The following is a 20,392-nucleotide window of genomic DNA, read 5'->3' on the forward strand; positions in this document are numbered from 1 at the left end:
TTTTATGTTTAAAGCATAATCCATCTCAAGTCAATTATGCTATATGATGTGAGAAATATCTCAAAGTTCTTATATAGATATAGATATATTCAGCATTATTTGTTGAAAATATTTTTCATTTTCTATTGAATATGGGAATAGACACTCTATTTCTTAGACCTATTTGCTTATCCTTATGTCAATTTTATACTGTCTTTTTAGTAAGCCTTAAAGTCAGGTTGTGTTTATCTCACAATTTGTGTTCTGTTTTGCCATTATTTCAAGATTGTTTTGGCTGTTTGAGAATCTTTGCAGTTGCATATGTATTTTAGAAACAGCTTGTAAATGTCTATTTTAAAATATACTTGAATTATTATTGAGATAATAGTTGTAATAGAATATTGAGTCTTCTAATCCAGAAACTTTTGGATATTTTTCAATGTATGTAATATTCATTTATTTATCTTAGAAAGTATTACCAATTTCAGTGTAAAAGTATTAAACAGATTTGGTTAAAATTATTTTTGTTTTTTGGCAGGACAAGGCGGGTGGTTCACGAGGTCAAGAGATCGAGACCATCCTGGTCAACATGGTGAAACCCCATCTCTACCAAAAATACAAAAAATCAGCTGGGCATGGTGGCGCATGCCTGTAATCCCAGCTACTCAGGAGGCTGAGGCAGGAGAATTGCCTGAACCCAGTAGGCGGAGGTTGCGGTGAGCCGAGATCACGCCGTTGCACTCCAGCCTGGGTAACAAGAGCGAAACTCCGTCTCAAAAAAAAAAAAAAAAAAGATTCTTGTTTTATCATTTTTATTTTTATTACAAGTAGAATAGTATTTTTCTGAATTTTACCCTTTGTTTGCTTTGAGTATACAGAAATATAATTGACATTTATTTGGTGACTTTGTATTCATTCACTAATTCAAATACCAAACGCTACATTCCAATCTCATGCTCAGGATTCTATACCCCTTGGATTTGTGTTTTTTATAGCACGAGAGTTCTACATCCACATTGCCATAACCTGATGTATTTTCTTTTGTGATTTTGATTAAATAAGAACTTAATTGAGAGACCTGACATAATATCAATGCTGTGCTATTCTAATGTAGATAAAACCTTCTTAATCATAATAATTTTGATTAATTACATTGCAATTCTTATAGTGCTAGCTAGATATCATATCTACATATATACACACTCAAACATAAATATATACATATATACATAATATAGTTATATATACAGCATGTTATACAAACATACCAATATATAAACATATTCATACACATGTATATTATGTCTATGTTTATGAATATCATGTGCAACAAACACATACATACAATAAACACTAAATCAATAACTATAATTATAGCTTATTGAGTAGTGCTGTGAAAACTGCTTACCTTTTCTGTCATTTCACCTTCTTGTGTGCAAATAAAAATAACAATTTTAATCTGTACTACAAAGGTTGCTAATGTTAATAAATATAATTAAATTTCTTTACATAATCTGAGGTAAATATTTCTGGTATTTACCATACCAGTTATCAAAATATGCTATTTTACTATCTACCCAAAGTGTGGCTTTGACTGCTTTTTTTTTTTTTTTTTTTTTTTTTTTTGTAAAATAGTGCAGTGGAAAATATACTGAAAACCTTGGATATGACCTTTATTCAGATTTGTTTTTAAAGTAAGAAGATTAGAATTGCATATTGTTTTTGCCTGAACTAGAGCCTTAGTATTTTATTTTGTTATTATTTTATGTAAATACCTTTGATGGTAGGGAGTCTTATAAGGTTTTGATATGATTAGCTCCAAGGTTGTTTTCATAATGCGAAAGAAATGTAATGTCAAGGGCTAAAATCCTGGTTATACAGGTTTTCTGCTTTTGTTTTCAAATATTTTTATTTTATTAAGAGGATTTGTGCTTGCCCAAATACTCTTGATGCCTAAGTCTGTCACATTGTCTTTCATAGGATTCTAAGATCACGTAATTAAAAATGGGAAAAGTTCTTATCAGAACCGCATTCTGATGATCTGTTTGTTTACTCTATGGTTAGATATTCTGTAGAATGTAATGAATACTATATTTCCTTCTCCACTCCTCCTCTCTCTCATGCTGTGATGATCCCTAAAAGAAAGCAAAAATGTGCTGATGTAATTACAGGTTCAGGGTAATAGCTATAGGAGTTTAATGCAGTTTTTATGCTTCTAAGAATATAAGCCTCTCAATTAATCACAGTTTGAGTTATCCAACTGGTTATTTTAATTTGTTCATATGAACTGAAGATTTTTTCTTCCTTTCTAGCTTTAGAAAGATAAAATGTGCTCTTTGGGCACCTTACCTTTTCATTCAAAGTATACACTCTAAAACTGGTGTATACTTTAGTCTATTTTTGTAAAAAATGAGGTAACATTTTTAAATATGCATCTTAGCAAGTAATATTGAAACATATTTTATGTTTTTGTGAACTTTACAAGTCATGACTTAATTAAAATATAAAGCCATCATTAATATCAAATGCTTTGAAGTCAAAGTAATGTTATCTATGGTATTTTCTTACACACTAACCAATATGATAATGAGCTGGTAGTAGATGCAGAGTAGAAAGTGATGATTTAATGGCACTCCTAGTCCCTTTGTCCTTTAATATGGATCACTTACCTGAAAATATTGTATTTAGGTTTATGTCTCTTTATCTATATTCTATCTAGAATGTATATTTGTTTGTCATTGTTTGTACATAGACCAAATCTACTTTCTCTGACAGTTAGTCCTCACCCCCAGCATAGAACATGTTGTTACTCTTTTTGCTTTAATATTTAACTAATTAAAGATTAAAAATGGAACAGTATATATTTTTATATTGATAGAAATATTAACCACTTATATGGCTATTTATTTTTCTGGGAAGATCTGAATTTCCGTTTGGTGTCATATTATTTCTGCTTGAAGATCTTGCTTTGACCTGTCTTCTATTGCAGGTCTGGTGGCAATAGTCTCAGCTACTGATTTCCAAAAGAGTCTTTATTTGTTTTTATTTTAGAACGGTATGTGTGCTGGGTATAGATTTTAGGGTGGCAAAGTTTGTGGTTTTGTTTTGCATTTTTACAACACATAAACACATTGCTATAATATTTCTGTCTTGCAAAATTTCTGACAAGAAGTTGGCTATAATTTTTGTTTGTGTTTCTCTATACATAATATGCTTTTCTCCTCTGACATTTTAAAACCATTTTTATTTGCTTTTGGCAACTTAATAATGAGGTGCCTTACTGTTTATACATGGGGTGTTTACTTGGACTTCTTTGTTTTGTGGATTTATATTTCTCATCACAATTGGAAAAGTTTTGACCATTATTCTTTGAAACATTTTTTTTCTGTCCCTGTCTCTCTCTCTCTCTCTCTCTCTCTCTCTCTCTCTCTCTCTCTCTCTCTCTCTCCCCTTTCTTTCTGGAACTCCAAAATATTAGATTTTTCTACATTATTCTGCATATCACTGATGCTCTGTTTATTTATCTCAGTCTTTATTTTCTCTGTGGTTTTTATTTTATATGCTTTATATTAGTGTAGAGTTGACCCTTGAATAATACAGTTTTGAACTGCACAGGTTTACTTATAAGTGGAATTTCTTTCACTCTACCACCCATAAGGCAGCAAGACTAATCCCTTCTCTTCAGCCACCTCAGCCTACTCAATATGAAAATAATGGGGATGAAGACTTTTATTATAATCTACTTTCACTTAAAAAATTATAATTTTGAAGGCAGCAAACCACATTGCCATGTATGTACCTATGCAACAATCTTGCATGTTCTTCACATGTACCCCCAAACCTAAAACACAATAAAATATATATTAAATATATATATATAATTTTTTCCTCATCATTTTCTTATCTCTATCTTACTTTATTGTTACTGTAAAAATATAGTATATAATATACATAACATATAAAATATGTGTTCATTGCTTATGTTAGTGGTAAGGCTTCCAGTTAATGGTAGGCTATTAGTAGTTAAGTTTTTGGGGAGTCAAAAGTTATACGTAGATTTTCTGCTGCACAAGAGTCAGATCAGCACCCCTAAGCCCCATGTTGTTAAAGGGTAAACTGTATTCTCCAGTCCTTCTGCTGTTAATGTAATTGGCTGGTGTGCCATTCACTATCTTTTTATTTTAGATACTCTGCTTTTCTTAATAGGTGTTCCATCTGAGTCATATATTATCTCAGTGTTTTTCTCTTTCTTCTTGAATATATGGAGTATATTTACAATAGCTGTTTTAACATCATCTCTATCACTTTGGGATCTGGTTTATTGGTTATGTATTCGTCTAGTTATAGATCACATTTTTCTGCCTCTTGCCATCTTTTTATTTGATTCTCGACATTGTGAATATTGCATTGTTGTTTTCTGTATTTTATTGGATTTTGTTTACCTAGGGTTCAGCTATGTCTAGCAGGCAATTAAGTTACTTGGAATCTGTTTGATACTATCAAGACAGCATTTAGCTATTTTTTAGGCAGGGGAGATAGAGCATTTTTTAGTCTGTGGCTAATTAAATCTCACTCCTAAAATGATATCCTCTGGGGACCTTTCCAGTACCTGGTGTACTATGAGGTCTTTTCATTTTGGGTAGTGAAGGTGTAAACTGTCCCCAGCCCAGGTGAACTACTGGATGTTTCTGGCTATTGCTTTCCAAAGTTCTTTTTCTAGCCTCAGGTAGTTTCCTTATACAAAGGCACAGATAATTACTTAGCTAAAGATTTGAGGACCGTTCTTTAGACCTTCAGAACTCTCTGCTCTCTGATCCTCAGCTTCTCAAATTTCTCATTGGTTTGGTCTCTCTAAATTTCAGCTTCTCACTCCTTAAGTAAAGACAACTGTTAGGTTCTGTTGGGATACCGTCTGTCTTCACTGTGGTCTGCTAATTACTTTCATACAGTACAAAATTATGGGGCTCACCTTTTTGCTTCCTTTCTTTTCAGGGAATAAATCTCTAATACTGCCTGTTATTCAATGTCTAAAACATTGTTTCATATGTTTTTGTCTAGTTTTCTCATTGTTTAAGGAGGGAGTGAAAATCCATTCCATTGTGACTGAGGTAGACACCCTACAGGATGACATTTATGGGAGCCAAACAAGGTTCTTATCTTAAATTACATTTATTCTACTTTCACCAATTGCCATTAAACCCAGAACTTTGCTCAGCTGCTTTGCAAATATTTACCTGCAATTTTTTAGAGGTTTTAATCTATCCTATGTATGTTTATTTACAGATGAAAGTGATCTTTTCCATTGAGATTTTGTTGCCTCAACTGAAAAGTCTTTCTATGTTCTGAACGTTGGCACTTAACTTCTTTTTTTTTTTCCCTGAGGAGTATTAAAACTAGATTATTTTAAGGCAGAGAAAATAGTGCCAAATATTTTTAAGTCCTCTTTGTTTACCTGTTTTTTTTGCTTAGACTTTTTTTAAGAAGTAAATCAAGAGCCGAGAACGAGACTCTGGAATCCATACTTAATTAATGAGTGGTCTTTCTCCTAACTTCCTTGAATTTCTTTGATTATCACATAATTCATTCTAGATGTCAAATGTTAGATGTCCTTTTCAATGTTATTAGAAAAGGACCTGTCTCTGGGAAGATGGCCTCAGGAAAGCAGACAATGCCTTAGCACCAAAAAGAGTGTCCTCCTACTCCAGGCAGATGTTGCGCCTGCTTGAGGTAAGCAGTATGACCCTGTTGACTCTCCAAGGTCTTTGGTGTACCTATACATGGAAGCTGTACCCTAAACCTTCAGGTTTTTGGACCTAGAATATTCTTTGAGGGAGATTTCTTAAGGTGATCTGTTTACTTAATACACTACCATTTAAAAAATAGTAAGGCACTAAAAATAAATTACAAAGAAGGTATACAGATGATAATTAAGCACGTGAAAAGGTGTTTCACATCATGTCACCAGGGAAATGCAAATAAAAATGATAATGAGATACTACTATAGGCCTACTAGAAAGGCTGAATTAGGAACAGACAACACCAAATACTGGCAAGAATGTAGAGCAACAGGAATTCTCATTCAGTGCTGGTGGGAATGTAAAATGATACAACAACACTGGAAGATAGTGCAGTACTTTCTTAAGAAATTAGCCATACTCTTACCATATGATCCAGTTATCATACTCCTTGATATTGGCCCAATGGAGTTGCAAACTCCTGTTCACACAAAACTGAGAAAATTGGTATTTATATCAGCTTATTCATAGTTGCAAAAACTTGGAAGTAACTAAGATGTTCTTCTGTAGGTGAATAGATAAACTGGCACATTCAGACAATAAGAATAAATGAACCATTGAGCCAAGAAAAGACATGGGAGAAATTTAGACAAATATTACTAAGTGAAAAAAGCCCATCTGAAGATGCCATATAAAATGATTTTGACTATAGATATTGTTGAAAAGGCAAAACTCTGGAGAAAATAAAAAGATCAGTGGTTGTCAGAGGTTACAGTGAGGAAAAGATAAACAAGAGAAATATAGACAATTTTTAGGGCAGTAAAAATTATTTGTATGTTACGATAATGATAGATACATGTCATTATACATTTGTCCAAACCCATAGAATGCACAGCACCAAGAGTGAACCCTTGTGCACAGAATGGTTTCACTGATAATGATGATATCATAAACTGTCATTTCACTGATAATGATGTGTCGATTCATGAGTGTAGATTCATGAACTCTAGAATATGTACCACTCTGCAGCGGAATGCTGATAATGGGGAGGTCATGTATGTGTGCAGGTAGAAGATATATGGGAAATCTCTGTACTGTCCTTCAAATTTGCTGTAAAACTAAAAGTGTTCTAAAAAAGTAAAGTCATTTTTAAAAATCTGATATAAATAAATATAAAATATCTTAAACCTATAGTTTAGTACTGTGTGGTTTCCCAGTGCTGAATTTCAGTTGTTTGGTTTCCGTGGAGGAGGTAGCTTGAAAAGTGTCGACCCACACCTGACACCACACTGGGCATGGCTCTGAGCCTACAATAAACATTCATGAAATTTTTGGTGTCTAAGAAAACAAGGTGTGAACTCTTAGGCACAAAGAACCTCACAAAGAAGGAATAGTACCAAAGTATGTTTACTACTTTGCTGACTTAAAACCAAACTTATTCTGGAAATATTGTATGGTAGTTGAGGACATGGGATTTTCTAAACAGTCCAATTAATATTCTAGTTCTCATGAGGCCTTGATCATGATTCACATCTCTAAATATTTACGGTGCCTTCCAAATTGGGTTGTTCGATAAACTGCACAACCTAATTGTTCATGTTGTGTTTAGCACAGTATCAATCACTATTAGTACAATAAATGGTAGCTTTGTGAATAGAAATCATCATTGCCATCATTGTCATTGTCATCATCATTATCACAGTCAAAACAAAATGTTAAATAGATTAATTCTATATTATTTATTGAATTCCTAAGATATATTCCACAGTGCTGGGCACTGCGTTCAGCTTTTTGGAGTCATGATCTATGTAATAAAACATGAGTTTAATATCTATAAATATATAAGCACACACATATAGTTCATCAACACTAATTATTTTGTATTGTCAAATGGTAAAGCAATGTCATAGTAGCTTTTTATATTAACAGTAACATTCTTTTAATTTCAGCAAGAGACATAAAATGAAAATTCTTTAGCTAAATTACGTTTTGAGAAGGTTGAGTGACATACTCTGGTAAAAAATTAGATACATTTCTTTAAGTTCACAGTGACAGGTTTGGAAGAGAGGAATATGCCTGTCACTTTTTCCTGAATGGTGTACAGTGAATAGAACACCCATGAAGGTGGGAATCTGTTGAGAAGGTCTATCAGATTGGGTGACTTAGATTCTTCTCTCTGCTCCCAGAAGAACTCGTGATCACATGAGTGATAAGGCTCCTTTGGGAGTTAGCTTTTTGTTAAGTGTTTAGTAGTTCACAAATACTTCTTCCCCAGAAATAGAAGAGTGCTTTCCATGCCCACACTTCTTTCTCAAATTCTGTCCTAAGCACTCCTGGTGCTCTTACCCTGTTGTCACTTGCCACTTCAGTTTACAATTTAGCTTTGCACTTTCCACCACACATAGCTGTAGGAGAGTGAAATTTCAGATAAGTTTAAACTTTGTTCATTTGTGACAAAATTATTAACACCACACTAATCATTATAAAAATCTAATTAGATACCAAGATTAATTATACTTTTACCTCTGCCTTCTAATTACAGATCTTAATCAAGGTCTAGCATGGTGTTGAAAATATAATTCATTGTCTGATTGCCTGGGAATCCTCAAACACCTTTCCTACTTTTTGTCCTACAAGATGATTTGGAAAATCTTTCATAGGAAAATCTTTCATAGGAAAATCTTTCATAGACTCATTTTCTATATGGTCTTAACTTTCTAGGACCTATGTGTAGAGATGTCCTTACTGGGTCAGAGGAAAAGAGGATCACATAAGAGCCTGTATTAGTCCATTTTCATGCCACTGATAAAGACATATCTGAGGAAGAAAAAGAGATTTAATGGACTTATAGTTCCACATGGCTACAGAGGCCTCACAATCATGGCAGAAGGCTAGGAGGAGCAAGTCACGTCTTACATGGGTGGCATCAGGCAAAGAGAAAAACATTTTTAAAACTATTAGATCTTGTAAGACTTATTAACTATCATGAGAAAAGCACAGGAAAGACCCACTCCTGATTCAATTACTTCCCAGTGGGTTCCTCCCACAATATATAGGGTCTTGGGGAATTACAATTCAAGATGAGATTTTGGTGGGGACACAGCCAAACCATATTAGTGGCTATTTGCTTCCTTTTGTAACCTTCTATCTTTTTATTTTTTTCTCTCTTTCACATCCCATGACCTATATCCCCCTTCTCAATTACTGCTAAAATACCATCTGTGTAAGTTAGCATCTTATATAAGTTAACATCTGTATAAGTTAACATCCAGAGGAACAAGATAAATAGATAATAGAAAGATAGAGAGCTAGAAGAAGATTTAATCTGGAAACTGGCTTACATGATCATGTAAGTCCTGGACTCCCAAGACACACCCTCTGCAATCTGGAGAAGAAAGCCAATGGTATAATTCAGGGTGAGTCTCAAGGTGTAAGAACCAGGGAAGTTAATGGTATAATTTCTAGTTGAGGATAAGAGAAGAGAGAGAAATTCACTCTCTCTCTCTTTGCCTACTTATTCTGTCCAGGCCCTCAATGGATTATATGATGCTTGACTAGTGAGGTCAGATTTTTTTTTTCTCTACCACTTCAAATGGTAATCTCTTTCACCCACACCCTCATAGACTCATTCAGAAATAATGCTTTACCAGCTTTCTAGCATCCCTTAGCCCAGTCATGTTGACACATAAAATCAACTATTGATATGGTTTGACTGTGTCCCCACCCAAATCTCATTTTAAATTGTAGTTCTCATAATCCACATGTGTCATCGAAGGACCTGGCAGGAGATAATTTAATAATGGGGGAAGTTACCCTCATGCTGTTCTTGGGATAGTGAGTGACTTCTCACAAGATTTGATGGTTTTATAAGGGGCTATTCCCTGTTTTGCTAGTCATGTGAAGAAACTTTTTTGCTTCTCCTTCCACCAGGATTGTCAATTTCCTGGGGCCTCAACAGCCATGCTGAACTGTGAGTCAATTAAACCTCTTTCCATTATAAATTACCAAGTCTCAGGTATATCTTTATTAGCAGCATGAGAATGAACTAATACAGTAAACTGGTATCACACAGAGTGGGGTACTGCTGTAAAGATACACCAAAATGCAGAAGCAACTTTGGATCTGGGTAATATGCAGAGTTGAAACTGTTTGGAGGACTCAGAAGAAGGGAGAAATATGTGGGAAAGTTTAGAATGTCCTAGATACTTGTAGGTCTTAGAAGAAAAGAATACGTGGGAATGTTTTAAACTTCCTAGAGTGTTGTTGAATGACTTTGACCACATGCTAATAGTGATATGGACAATGAAGTACAGACTGAAGCAGTCTCAGATGGAGATGAGGAACTCGTTGGGAACAAGAGTAAAGGTCACTCTTTATACAAAGAGGCTAGAGGCATTTTGCTCCTTTTCTAGAGATCTGTGGATCTTTGAACTTGAGAGAGATGATTTCGGGTATCCCTTGGAAGAAATTCGTAAATGGCAAAGCATTCAAGTGGAGGAAGATCATAAAAGTTTGGAAAATGTGAATCCTGATGATGTGATAGAAAAGAAAACCCCATTTTCTGTGGAGAAATTCAAGCTGGCTGCAGAAATTTGCGTAACAAGGAATCAAATGTTAATTACTAAGGCAATTGGGAAAATGTCTCCAGGACATGCCAGAGAATTGCACAGCATCCCCTGCCATCACAGGCCTGGAGGCCTAGGGGAAAAAATAATTTCCTTGGCTGGGCCCAGGGCCCCCTTGCTCTATGCAGTCTTGTGTCATAGTGCCTAACTGCTTCAGCTCCAGCCATGTCTAAAAAAGGCCAACATTCAGCTTAGGCCATTGTTTCAGAGGCTATAAGCCTCAAGTCTTGGTGGTTTCCACTTTGTGTTGAGCTTCTGGGTACACAGAAGTCAAAAATTGAGGTTTGGAAATTTCCACCTAGATTTCAAAGGATGTATGGAAATGCCTGGATATCCAGGCAGAAGTTTGCTACAGGTGCAGAGCCCTCATGGAGAACCTCTGCTAGGGCAGTACAGAAGGGAAATGTTGGGTTGGAGCCCCCACACAGAGCCCATTGGGGCACTGCCTAGTGCAGGTGTCAGAAGAGGGCCACTATCCTCCAGATCCCAGACTACTTGCATCCTGCACTTGGAAAAGCCATAGACATTCAATACCAGTCTGTGAAGCAGCAAGGAGGTTAGTTGTACCCTGCAAAGCCACAGGGTCAGAGCTGCCCAAGGCCATTGGAGCCCAGCTTCTGCATCAGGGAACCCTGGATGTGAGATATGGAGTTAGAAAGATCATTTTGGAACTTTAAGGTTTAATGACTGCCCTGTTTGATTTAAAACTTTCCTGGGGCCTGCAGCCCTTTGTTTTGGCCAATTTCTACCATTTGGAACTGGCATTTACCCAATACTTGTACCTTTGTTGTATCTAGGAAGTAACTAATTTGCTTTGGATTTTACATTCTCATGGGTGGAAGTAATTTGCCTTGTCTTAAGTGAGACTTTGAACTTGGACTTTTAAGTTAATGTTGAAATGAGAGATTTGGAGGGATCATTGGGAAGGCATGCTTATATTTGAAATGTGAGGACTTAAAGTTTGAGAGGGGCCAGGGGCAGAATGATGTGATTTGGCTTTGTCCCCACCCAAATGTCATCTTGATTTGTAGTTCTCATAATCCCTATATGTTGTGGGAGGATCCTGGTAGGAGGTAATTTACTCATGGAGGAGGTAACCCTCATGTTACTCTTATGATACCAAGCAAATTCTTGATTCGCCTATGAGTTCTGATGATTTTATAAGGGGCTTTTCCTTATTTTGCTTGGCACTTCTCCTTCCTGCTATCATGTGAAGAAGACTATGTTTTCTTCCCCTTTTGCCATGATTGTAAGTTTCCTGAAGCCTTTCAGCTATCCTGAACTGTGAATCAATTAAATCTCTTTTTGTTACAAATGAATAAAATACTCAGTCTCAGGTATGCCTTTATCAGCAGTGTGAGAATGGACTAATAAAACTATCATATCATTGTTGTGGGCCCCCTATTTTATCCTTACTCCTTAAAGTGTTTATTATTTGTCAAAGCCAGCAGTCATAAGGAAAAATGAGAAGATCTTCTCAAATGACCTCCTTCTAAAATTGTACCTGCATGAATGGATGCACTTAAGGATTCTCTTTAGATTTATTTATTACATCCAAATACCTCCACATTCTATTTTATCCTGCAACAAAACTACATGGCACGTACTGACCTATAATTGTTTTACATTTTGTGGGCTTTCTGTTTGCTACTAGAATTAGTCTAAAACTTCACATTCTTGGCAAGTCATTAACAAATACAAATTGTAATAAACTACCATGGTACTCTCCAGAGTTGTTTGTCACAAGCAGTCTCTGATAAGTGCATGATCAAAGTAAGATTTTTTACTACATAGGAAACTATTTGTGTTATATTAAAATTTCACAAATTTTTAAAGTATAAATAAAAGTTAACAAAACATGAGAAAAGAAATATGATGAGAAATATGCAGGACCCAAATAACCACCACATGAGAAAGAGAAGTGTTCCTGGGCATCTTAGTTCAAGAACCACTTTCCCTATTCCTTTCCTGTATCAGAGACTACATTTTACTTGGTTATTTGTTTATTTTATTTCTGACCATTAACATTAAAATAATCTCTGTGAAAATAATTTTCCTATGTTGTTTGCTCAGTACCTGACACAGAAATCAGGGGTTCAGTTTTCAAAATGCATAAAACAATTAAATCCTTAATATGTACAGAGTTCTCATAATTCAATAAGAAAAATAAGCACTTCAGAAAAATAAAAGCCTAAAGCAGCAATTCTAAGAAATGTGAAAATATGACTAGCTATAAGAAACTATGACTAGTTATAACTTTTTCACCTTCAAAAGATGGCCAAAAATAAAAGTATGTAAGGTATAATTTTAGGCCTGGCATGGTGGGTCACACCTTTAATCCCAGCACTTTGGGAGGCCAAGGTGTGGATTGCCTGAGGCCTGGCCAGCATGGCAAAACACCATCTCTACTAAAAATACAAAAATTAGCTGGACATGGTGGCATTTCCCTGTAGTCCCAGCTACTCAGGAGGCTGAGGCGGGAGAATCAGAGGTACCAGTGAGCTGAGAACATGTCACTGTACTCCAGCCTGGGCATCAGAGCAAGACTCTGTCTCAGAAAAAGTAAAAGTAAGGTACAGTTTTGACCTTCATTTTTTTTTTATAAATAATTGAGAACTATGTATCAAAGAACTTAAATAATTTAAAGCTTTTGAATCAGAATTCTATTTTTACTAATGTAACAAGAGATACCCAAAGTGTTTATAGGAATGGATATACAATTTTCTTTAATATGAAAAGTTGAAACAACCTAAATGTCTACCAATAGGATATTTATTAAACTATGCTGTCTCTATAATAATAATTCTGTGAAGCCTAATAGAAATCATATTTTCTTAGAATATAGATCTATTTTGGTAATCCACTGAATAATATTAATTGAGAAATGCAAAATGCAAATTTATATATATAATATTGTCTTAATTTTGTAATATGTATAAAGGTGTGCCAAATATGCTCACATAGATATAAAATAAATGATTAGAAAAAAACTAAGCATTTGACAGCAGCACTCTCTGAGTATTGAATATTTTGTTACCCTTATCTATTTCTGTATTTTTATTTGTTCTACACTGACAGATGTACTACTTCTATAGTTTACAAGGTCAATAATATTATTATTGTTACATTTTATAAATGCTGCCTGGTGGTTTTGAGAATATAAAACTATATATATTAAAAATACTAGCTCAAATAAGCAGCATCTTATGTTTTATTCTTAACAATAATTTTTAATGGGTGAAAAAGTAGATCTAAGACAGTGTTTTGGAAAGTGGAGTAGATTTTAAAGTTATGGAAGCAAATAACCTAAATACTTTCCAAGCTTTTCCTAACCTCCTTTGTTAAAGGAAGATTGTTAATGGTTTGCTGAAAAACATTATTACTGTCTTGGAGAAAAACAAAATTTTAAAAGGAATTACATACCTATGTTATTGTAAAATGTCTGAATCATAACATATTATATTGAAGTTTGCTAGCATTGACAGAGTTAAAGAAACAATGAAAGAAGCACATGTAACATAAAACGAGTGCATCAACATGCAACGAATCAAGGATAGGATGTTCTTACTAGGAGGAAAAATAAATGCACAATTCAAGAAAATTCCCCATGCAAAATCATGCATATTACAGATTCACCAAAAATAATGAAGGTTACATTTCATAAACTGAAGCTATAGCGATAGCAGCCTCAAGGCTTAAGCTAAATATAAGCACAAAAACAGTGTACTTGTTATAAATATAGCAATCAAGCAGTAGCAGCACAAATTATGCATAAGAACTACTTCAATCAAGTAAGATAGAAGGTGAAAAATCACCAGTCCTTATCAGCTTTAGACCTAGGAGACAGCAAGTCAAAGGAAAATAGAAACAAAAGTGTGAGAGGATTATTCTGAAAAATGAGTTATTGATGAATCAGTCAAATAACCCTATGTAAATATTTTCAAATGGATAACTTTCCTAGGGGTTAAGTCATCATCATTAGGTTAGCATTATCATAGCCTATTCTGTGCTTATGATACAGGAGAGTAGGCAAGTGATCTCTACATAAATACCAATGTTGTGGTAGTGGCAGAGTTACAAGATTTAACAACTAATAATACCGATCTGGAAACTGTATGTAGTAAGAGGGAGAAAATAAAGAGGACGGAGAAAATTGACAGAAGACAACTTTGGACATGGCTGATTTTATAAAGGCCTGAATACTTTGACATAACATTCCTGCAAATGGAAGTTACCCTCTGGGACAGCTAAATCTTGCTACTCTTGCTAGTATGATGAGCATTATTCCTAAGGTTTAGCTCTCCAGACACTCATGTTCCTTAAATTCACTCTCAGCTGTCATTGAGAACCACTGAAATAATTCAAGGACAGGATAATTGAAGGACAGATGTTTGGGAATAAGGAAGAGGGTGAATCTATGCTCAGGAATAGACTCACAGCTAATAAGACCTGTCTCTAGCATATACCATCTAAAATCATGAGATGGACCCACCATGTCAACATTGAGCTCTGAATCTGAGATTGAGGAGAAGCAGATATGATTTGTGTAATCATGAACTTCTGCCAACTTGATTACACACCTTTTTTTTTTCTAAACCTTCTATAAATTCTCAAAAAAAAAAACCTTCCTAATTCTTGTTTTTTCTTCATCCCCTTTCCACTTGGGGAATAACTTTCAATAAATAGTAATTAAATTAGTGAGTAAAAACAATTCCAGACACCATCATATTTATTACTTAAAAATCCCGGGCCAACTAATTGCTGATTATATGTTTGGGAATCTCACTCTGGTAATCACCCAAATGTACCTGTTGTCTTGAAATACCACATTCTTCTTAATAATTTGGTGAGAACTACATTGTTTTCTCCTATGCCATGCAAAATCAAAGTAACCATATTTCTAATTAGCTGTCGAAGAAAAGTATCAAATTAGAAGAAAATTTTTGAAACCTAATTAGCCTTTTTATTTTTTAAATTAGGGAACTCAGTTCTTGAGAAAGAATACTAAAAAAGCAAAATTCCAGGCAATGCTCAGACTCTAGGAAGCATAAATAATTTAATAAATAAATAAAAGACCTAGTCATTGCCCACAAGGTGCTTGCAGTTGAGTGAGGAGACAGACATATAAAACTACACTGTGTAAAAAGTATTAAAAGATGCCGAAGAAGAGATGACAGAATGAATCCCAACAAGGAAGTAAGGAAGGGCATACAAGAAAGGGTGACAGCAGAATAGAGGGAAAGGTATCCAGCCTGAGGAGAATGTTCATTATTTTTACTTAGAATTGAAGCCACTATTTAGTTATCAGCTATCATCATTCTCACCACTTTGACTTTTTTCTTTTTCACTAGACACTCATCATTTATATCCTGGCATAAAGTGATATTTAGATACCTTCTCAAAATTATGATGGAGTTCCTATTAGAATGCCATTACATTTTGTTATTGACAAATGGACGTTAAGGAAAAGAGCAGGGAATTGGGGAGATATTCGGTGAAGAAGCATAATTCATAGTTTTCTTTGGATGAATTTATCTGGGATTAAGAATCAATTGTTTAATAATTGCAGCTTCTTGGCTTTAGTGCTTTTCACTTTCTGTGACTCTAGTCCCAGCTAAAACCAGGTACTTGGAAGCTGAATTTGTTTTTCTGCTAGGTAAGTTTCCCACCTCAATATTCCAGTTCTCCTAAGCTGAGTCCACACCCACATATTTTTCATCTGATTTTTGCTAGATCAGAACAAAGTTTATATTCACAGGCCTTTTCTTTCATCAGTATGACAACTCTCAGACCTCCCAGAACAATCTGTGCCCTTTGGGTTTAAGGCATGTATTTTTTCTCCAAAGGATCTTTCTATTATAATCTATTTTTTTGATAATGTACTGGAAGATTCTGCCCAGCTGATAGCATCTGATTGGCAGAGTACGGGAAAGGCCAGGTAATTCGGATGCAGGAATTTGTAGTGCTCTTCTAATTTTTACCATATGCCTGAGCCACCCTGGCTGAACTTCAGCCATTAATGAATCCTGCTCTGAACTTCAGCTGTTCATTCTGTTATTCAGGAAGACATTTGGAGTTAGAAAACTCCTTTCTTTAGCTCTCCTTTCTGGGAGGGTAGGTAAGATGGAGAAGAAAGGGTGGGGTATATTTCAAGTGGTAAAAAGTGGGTAATAGTGCAAATCTTTCCTCTTTCTCACAGGATTACTACTCCTATAATATTTATATATAATAAAATAAGGTAAAGTATAGACTATGTATGTGATGCTCATGTTTTTATTTTCAGGGCATAAAGTATACGGAATATAAGAATAACAAGAAAATTCTAAAAAATATTTTCCCTAATTCACAAAATAATACCTTTTGTTACATCCTAACACTAGTCTATGCTAAATGAAGAAGTATAGTAGCTATAACAACAATGCTCTTTCTCTATTGTAATGATAAATTTTGAGAAGACAAGGAAGGTGAGTTTATTAGAGATGGTGAACTAAGTAAGATAAAATTATAGAAACTCCAACAAATTTACAAAAATGTGAACAGCTTTTAGTAATTTTAATTATAGTTCATTTAAAGTATGTTCATGAATATATATTTTCTTGCAGTTTGATAACACTCTAAAGGCTAGATAAAAGCAAAACATAAGATAGCTAGATGAAAAGGGTTCTAGCATTTAAAATTGATACATTTTAAATTAATTTATTTTGTTTTATGCTAAAAATTGGCAAGTTTATGTTTTAAAAAATATCATTTTATGATAAATTTCTTTTTAAAAAAGAAAAGAACAGATTCACTAGAAACCTATGTAAATTACCAAAACTGAAAAAAAAACTGTATGTAAGTATAAAGATACATTTTCAATCAATAAATTCAAAATTTTGTTTTTATTCTTTTGTGTTCTAAGCTTAATTGGTGACAGACATGTAACTGATACATCTCAAATCAAGAAGTTGCTCCTCAGTGTTTTAAAACACTACATGATATTCCCCTGCACAAACATACTTGAAGCATTTAACCACCTTTTACCCATATGATAGCATTTTCTTAGTTTTAGTTATTATAAAGAAATCTGATATAAACATTTTCCATAAATATATTTACTTATATGTATGAATCTCTAATAATGGTTTCTTAAAAATGTAATTGCTGGATCTAAAGATATCTGCATTTTACATTTTTACAAACGCTACCAAATCCAGTGATGAATACTGTACCCCCATTTGAACCAGTAATACTCCTGCAACTGCTATTGTGCCAGGGTGCTACTAAGTAAAGGAGTTGAATGAAGAAGGGAAGAATAAACAGAAAAAGGTAGAAAAATAAACAATAAACAGAAAGAAAAACTGAAGAGAAAAATTTGCAGCAATTGAGAGGTTTTAAGAAATGCATGTCATGTCCTGAATTTAGTTGCCAAATTTATAACTCAAGCCTATACTTTCCATGGGCTTCAGAACCACTATCTGCATGTTTAATGTATAACATTTATTTTCATATTTCATTGATAGTAAAAGTGAAATTTCCAAAACCAAAATTACCAGCAACCTCTTCCAAGTCCCCTTTCTAACAAATGGTACTGCCTTCCATACCAAACATCAGACCAAAAAGCTAGATTTTTTCATTGGCTCTTTTCTCTTTCTCACTCTTTGCATTACAGTCCATTACTCTCTTTCACTTTTCTTCCATAAAATATTTCTAGAATTCATTCATTTTTTTTTTAATCCTGGCTATTACTACCCTAGATTTAGATTTTTTTTTAACCTGGGTCTCAGCTATAGTTGCTTCAGTTTTCATGTTTATAGTTTCTTATTCTATTTATCCTTTTGCTGGCTAGGAAATTTTATACTTAAAATTAATCTCTTCACAGTTAACTATGAAATCTTATCATGTATTCTTAACAAATTTTAAAACATGTTACACATTAATTCTATCTTCTGAAAGAGGCAAAGACCTTGTAAAACTTTTATCTGGTTGCATCCCTTCTTAACATATAATATATTGATGCAGTATTTTACATTAATTTTTACATGATGAATTTGTCATTATTTTTATTTACATGGATAATATGTTTGCTTCAAACTATTTAATGTATATGTTTACTATGCTTATTATTTATATTGTCTCTCCACATGAGAATGGAAGCTCCAAAAATGCAGAATTATATTTTAATTGCTTAGAACAGTGCTTAATACATAATAGATACTAGGTATGTATTTTGATGAAACACCTGCATTTATCTACAAGTTTACCTATGCTTTCACTCATTATTCTTTTCTGCATTCAGCTAAACTTTCTGTAGTAGAACTATTTTTTTCATAATATATCTCTCATTAAGTTTTCCATGGTGAAAATTTGTTAGTGATAAAATAATTTTTTCTTTATCTAAAAATGAATTTATTTTTACTGATTTTTGAAAGTTCTTAATAAGAGAGATATTTTTCTCTTCTGTGCACTTAGATAATATTTTCCACTCTCCTCTGGATCCATTGATTCTATAAAGGCATCTGCTATTGATCTAATTATCTATCTTGGTAGACAACCTGCCTGCTTTTACTGAAATATGTTGAGGTGTGGATGAATTGTAATCTCTCTCTCTCACTCAATCTCCTCTCTTACCCTTATTTCTTCCTCTCTCCTTTTTTAAAATCTTTTCTTCTGCCTCTCAATCTCTTACACAATTCTGCTTCTTATCTGATGTTAATTTTATATATGAGGATTCATGTTTTCATCATTTCTGAAAATTTTCAGACATTATCTCTTCAAGCATAATCTCTGATTCACTCTTTATTTTCTCTTTCAGAGACTTCAGTTAGACATGTACTCCTCATTTGATCCTCCATTTCTCTTCCTGAGTCTCCTATTCTTTTTAGAGTCTTTAGATTTATATTCTTATTGCTATTTTCCCCTAGAGATGTGAGTAAATTGCTCTTTTACTCACTATTTTCCATTTTTCCTAATTGTATTTTTTTAAAATACATACTTGGTCATTTTTTAAAACTCATGTTATTTGCTTATTTCTGTGATTCTATTCTTTATGCCTTCAATACTTATCCATAAATATTTTATATTTTATATTTCACAATTCGGTTCCTTAAGTCTATATGAATCTACATCTCTGTTTTAAAAAATTCAGCTGATTCTGATCCATATGGATTATTTGCATAAAATTTTACACTACATTTAATTTTTTAGTTTTTATTTTTATTTCAATAGTGTTTAGAGTACAGTTGGTTTTCAGTTACATGGATAAGTTCTTTAGTGGTGATTTCCGTCATCTAAACAGTGTAACAAATACTTTTATTCTTTTATACAGATAAAGATGCTTTTATCTTTATAAAGTAAAAGTCATCTTTTTTCCTTCACCCATCTCCCAGCCTTTCCACTTGAGTCCCTAAAGTCTATTATATAATGTTTATGCCTTTGCATCGTCATAGCTTAGCTCCCATATTTAAGTGAGAACATACAATATTTGGTTTTCCATTCCTGAGTTACTTCACTTAGAATAATGGCCTCCAGCTTCATCCAAGTTGCGGCAAAAGGCATTATTTTATTCTTTTCTCTTGGCTGAGTAGAACTCCATGATGTATATATACCACATTTTCTTTATCCACTTGTTGGTTGATGGGCATTTAGCTTGGTTCCGTATCTTTGCATTTGCTGATTGTCCTGCTGTAAACATGCCTGTGCCTGTGTCTTTTTCATGTCATGACTTCTCTTCCTTTGGGTAGATAACCAGTAGTGTGCTTCCTGGATCGAAGGGTAGTTCTCCTTTTACTTAAGAACTCTGCATACTGTTTTCTATGGTAGTTGCACTAATTCACATTACCACCAGCAGTGTAAAAGTGTTCCCCTTGCAGCACATCCACATTGTCTATTATTTTTTGACTTTTAAAATTATGGCCATTTTTGCAGGAGTAGTGTGGTAGAGCTTATTGTGCTTTTAATTTGTATTTCCCTTATTAATAATGTTGAGTATTTTTATTTGTTTGTTGGCTGTTTGTATATCTTCTTTTTTTTCTTATTGTACTTTAAGTTCTGTGGTACATGTGCAGATCTTGC

This window comes from Callithrix jacchus, chromosome 4, assembly GCF_049354715.1.
Source record: "Callithrix jacchus isolate 240 chromosome 4, calJac240_pri, whole genome shotgun sequence".
NCBI lineage: Eukaryota > Metazoa > Chordata > Mammalia > Primates > Cebidae > Callithrix > Callithrix jacchus.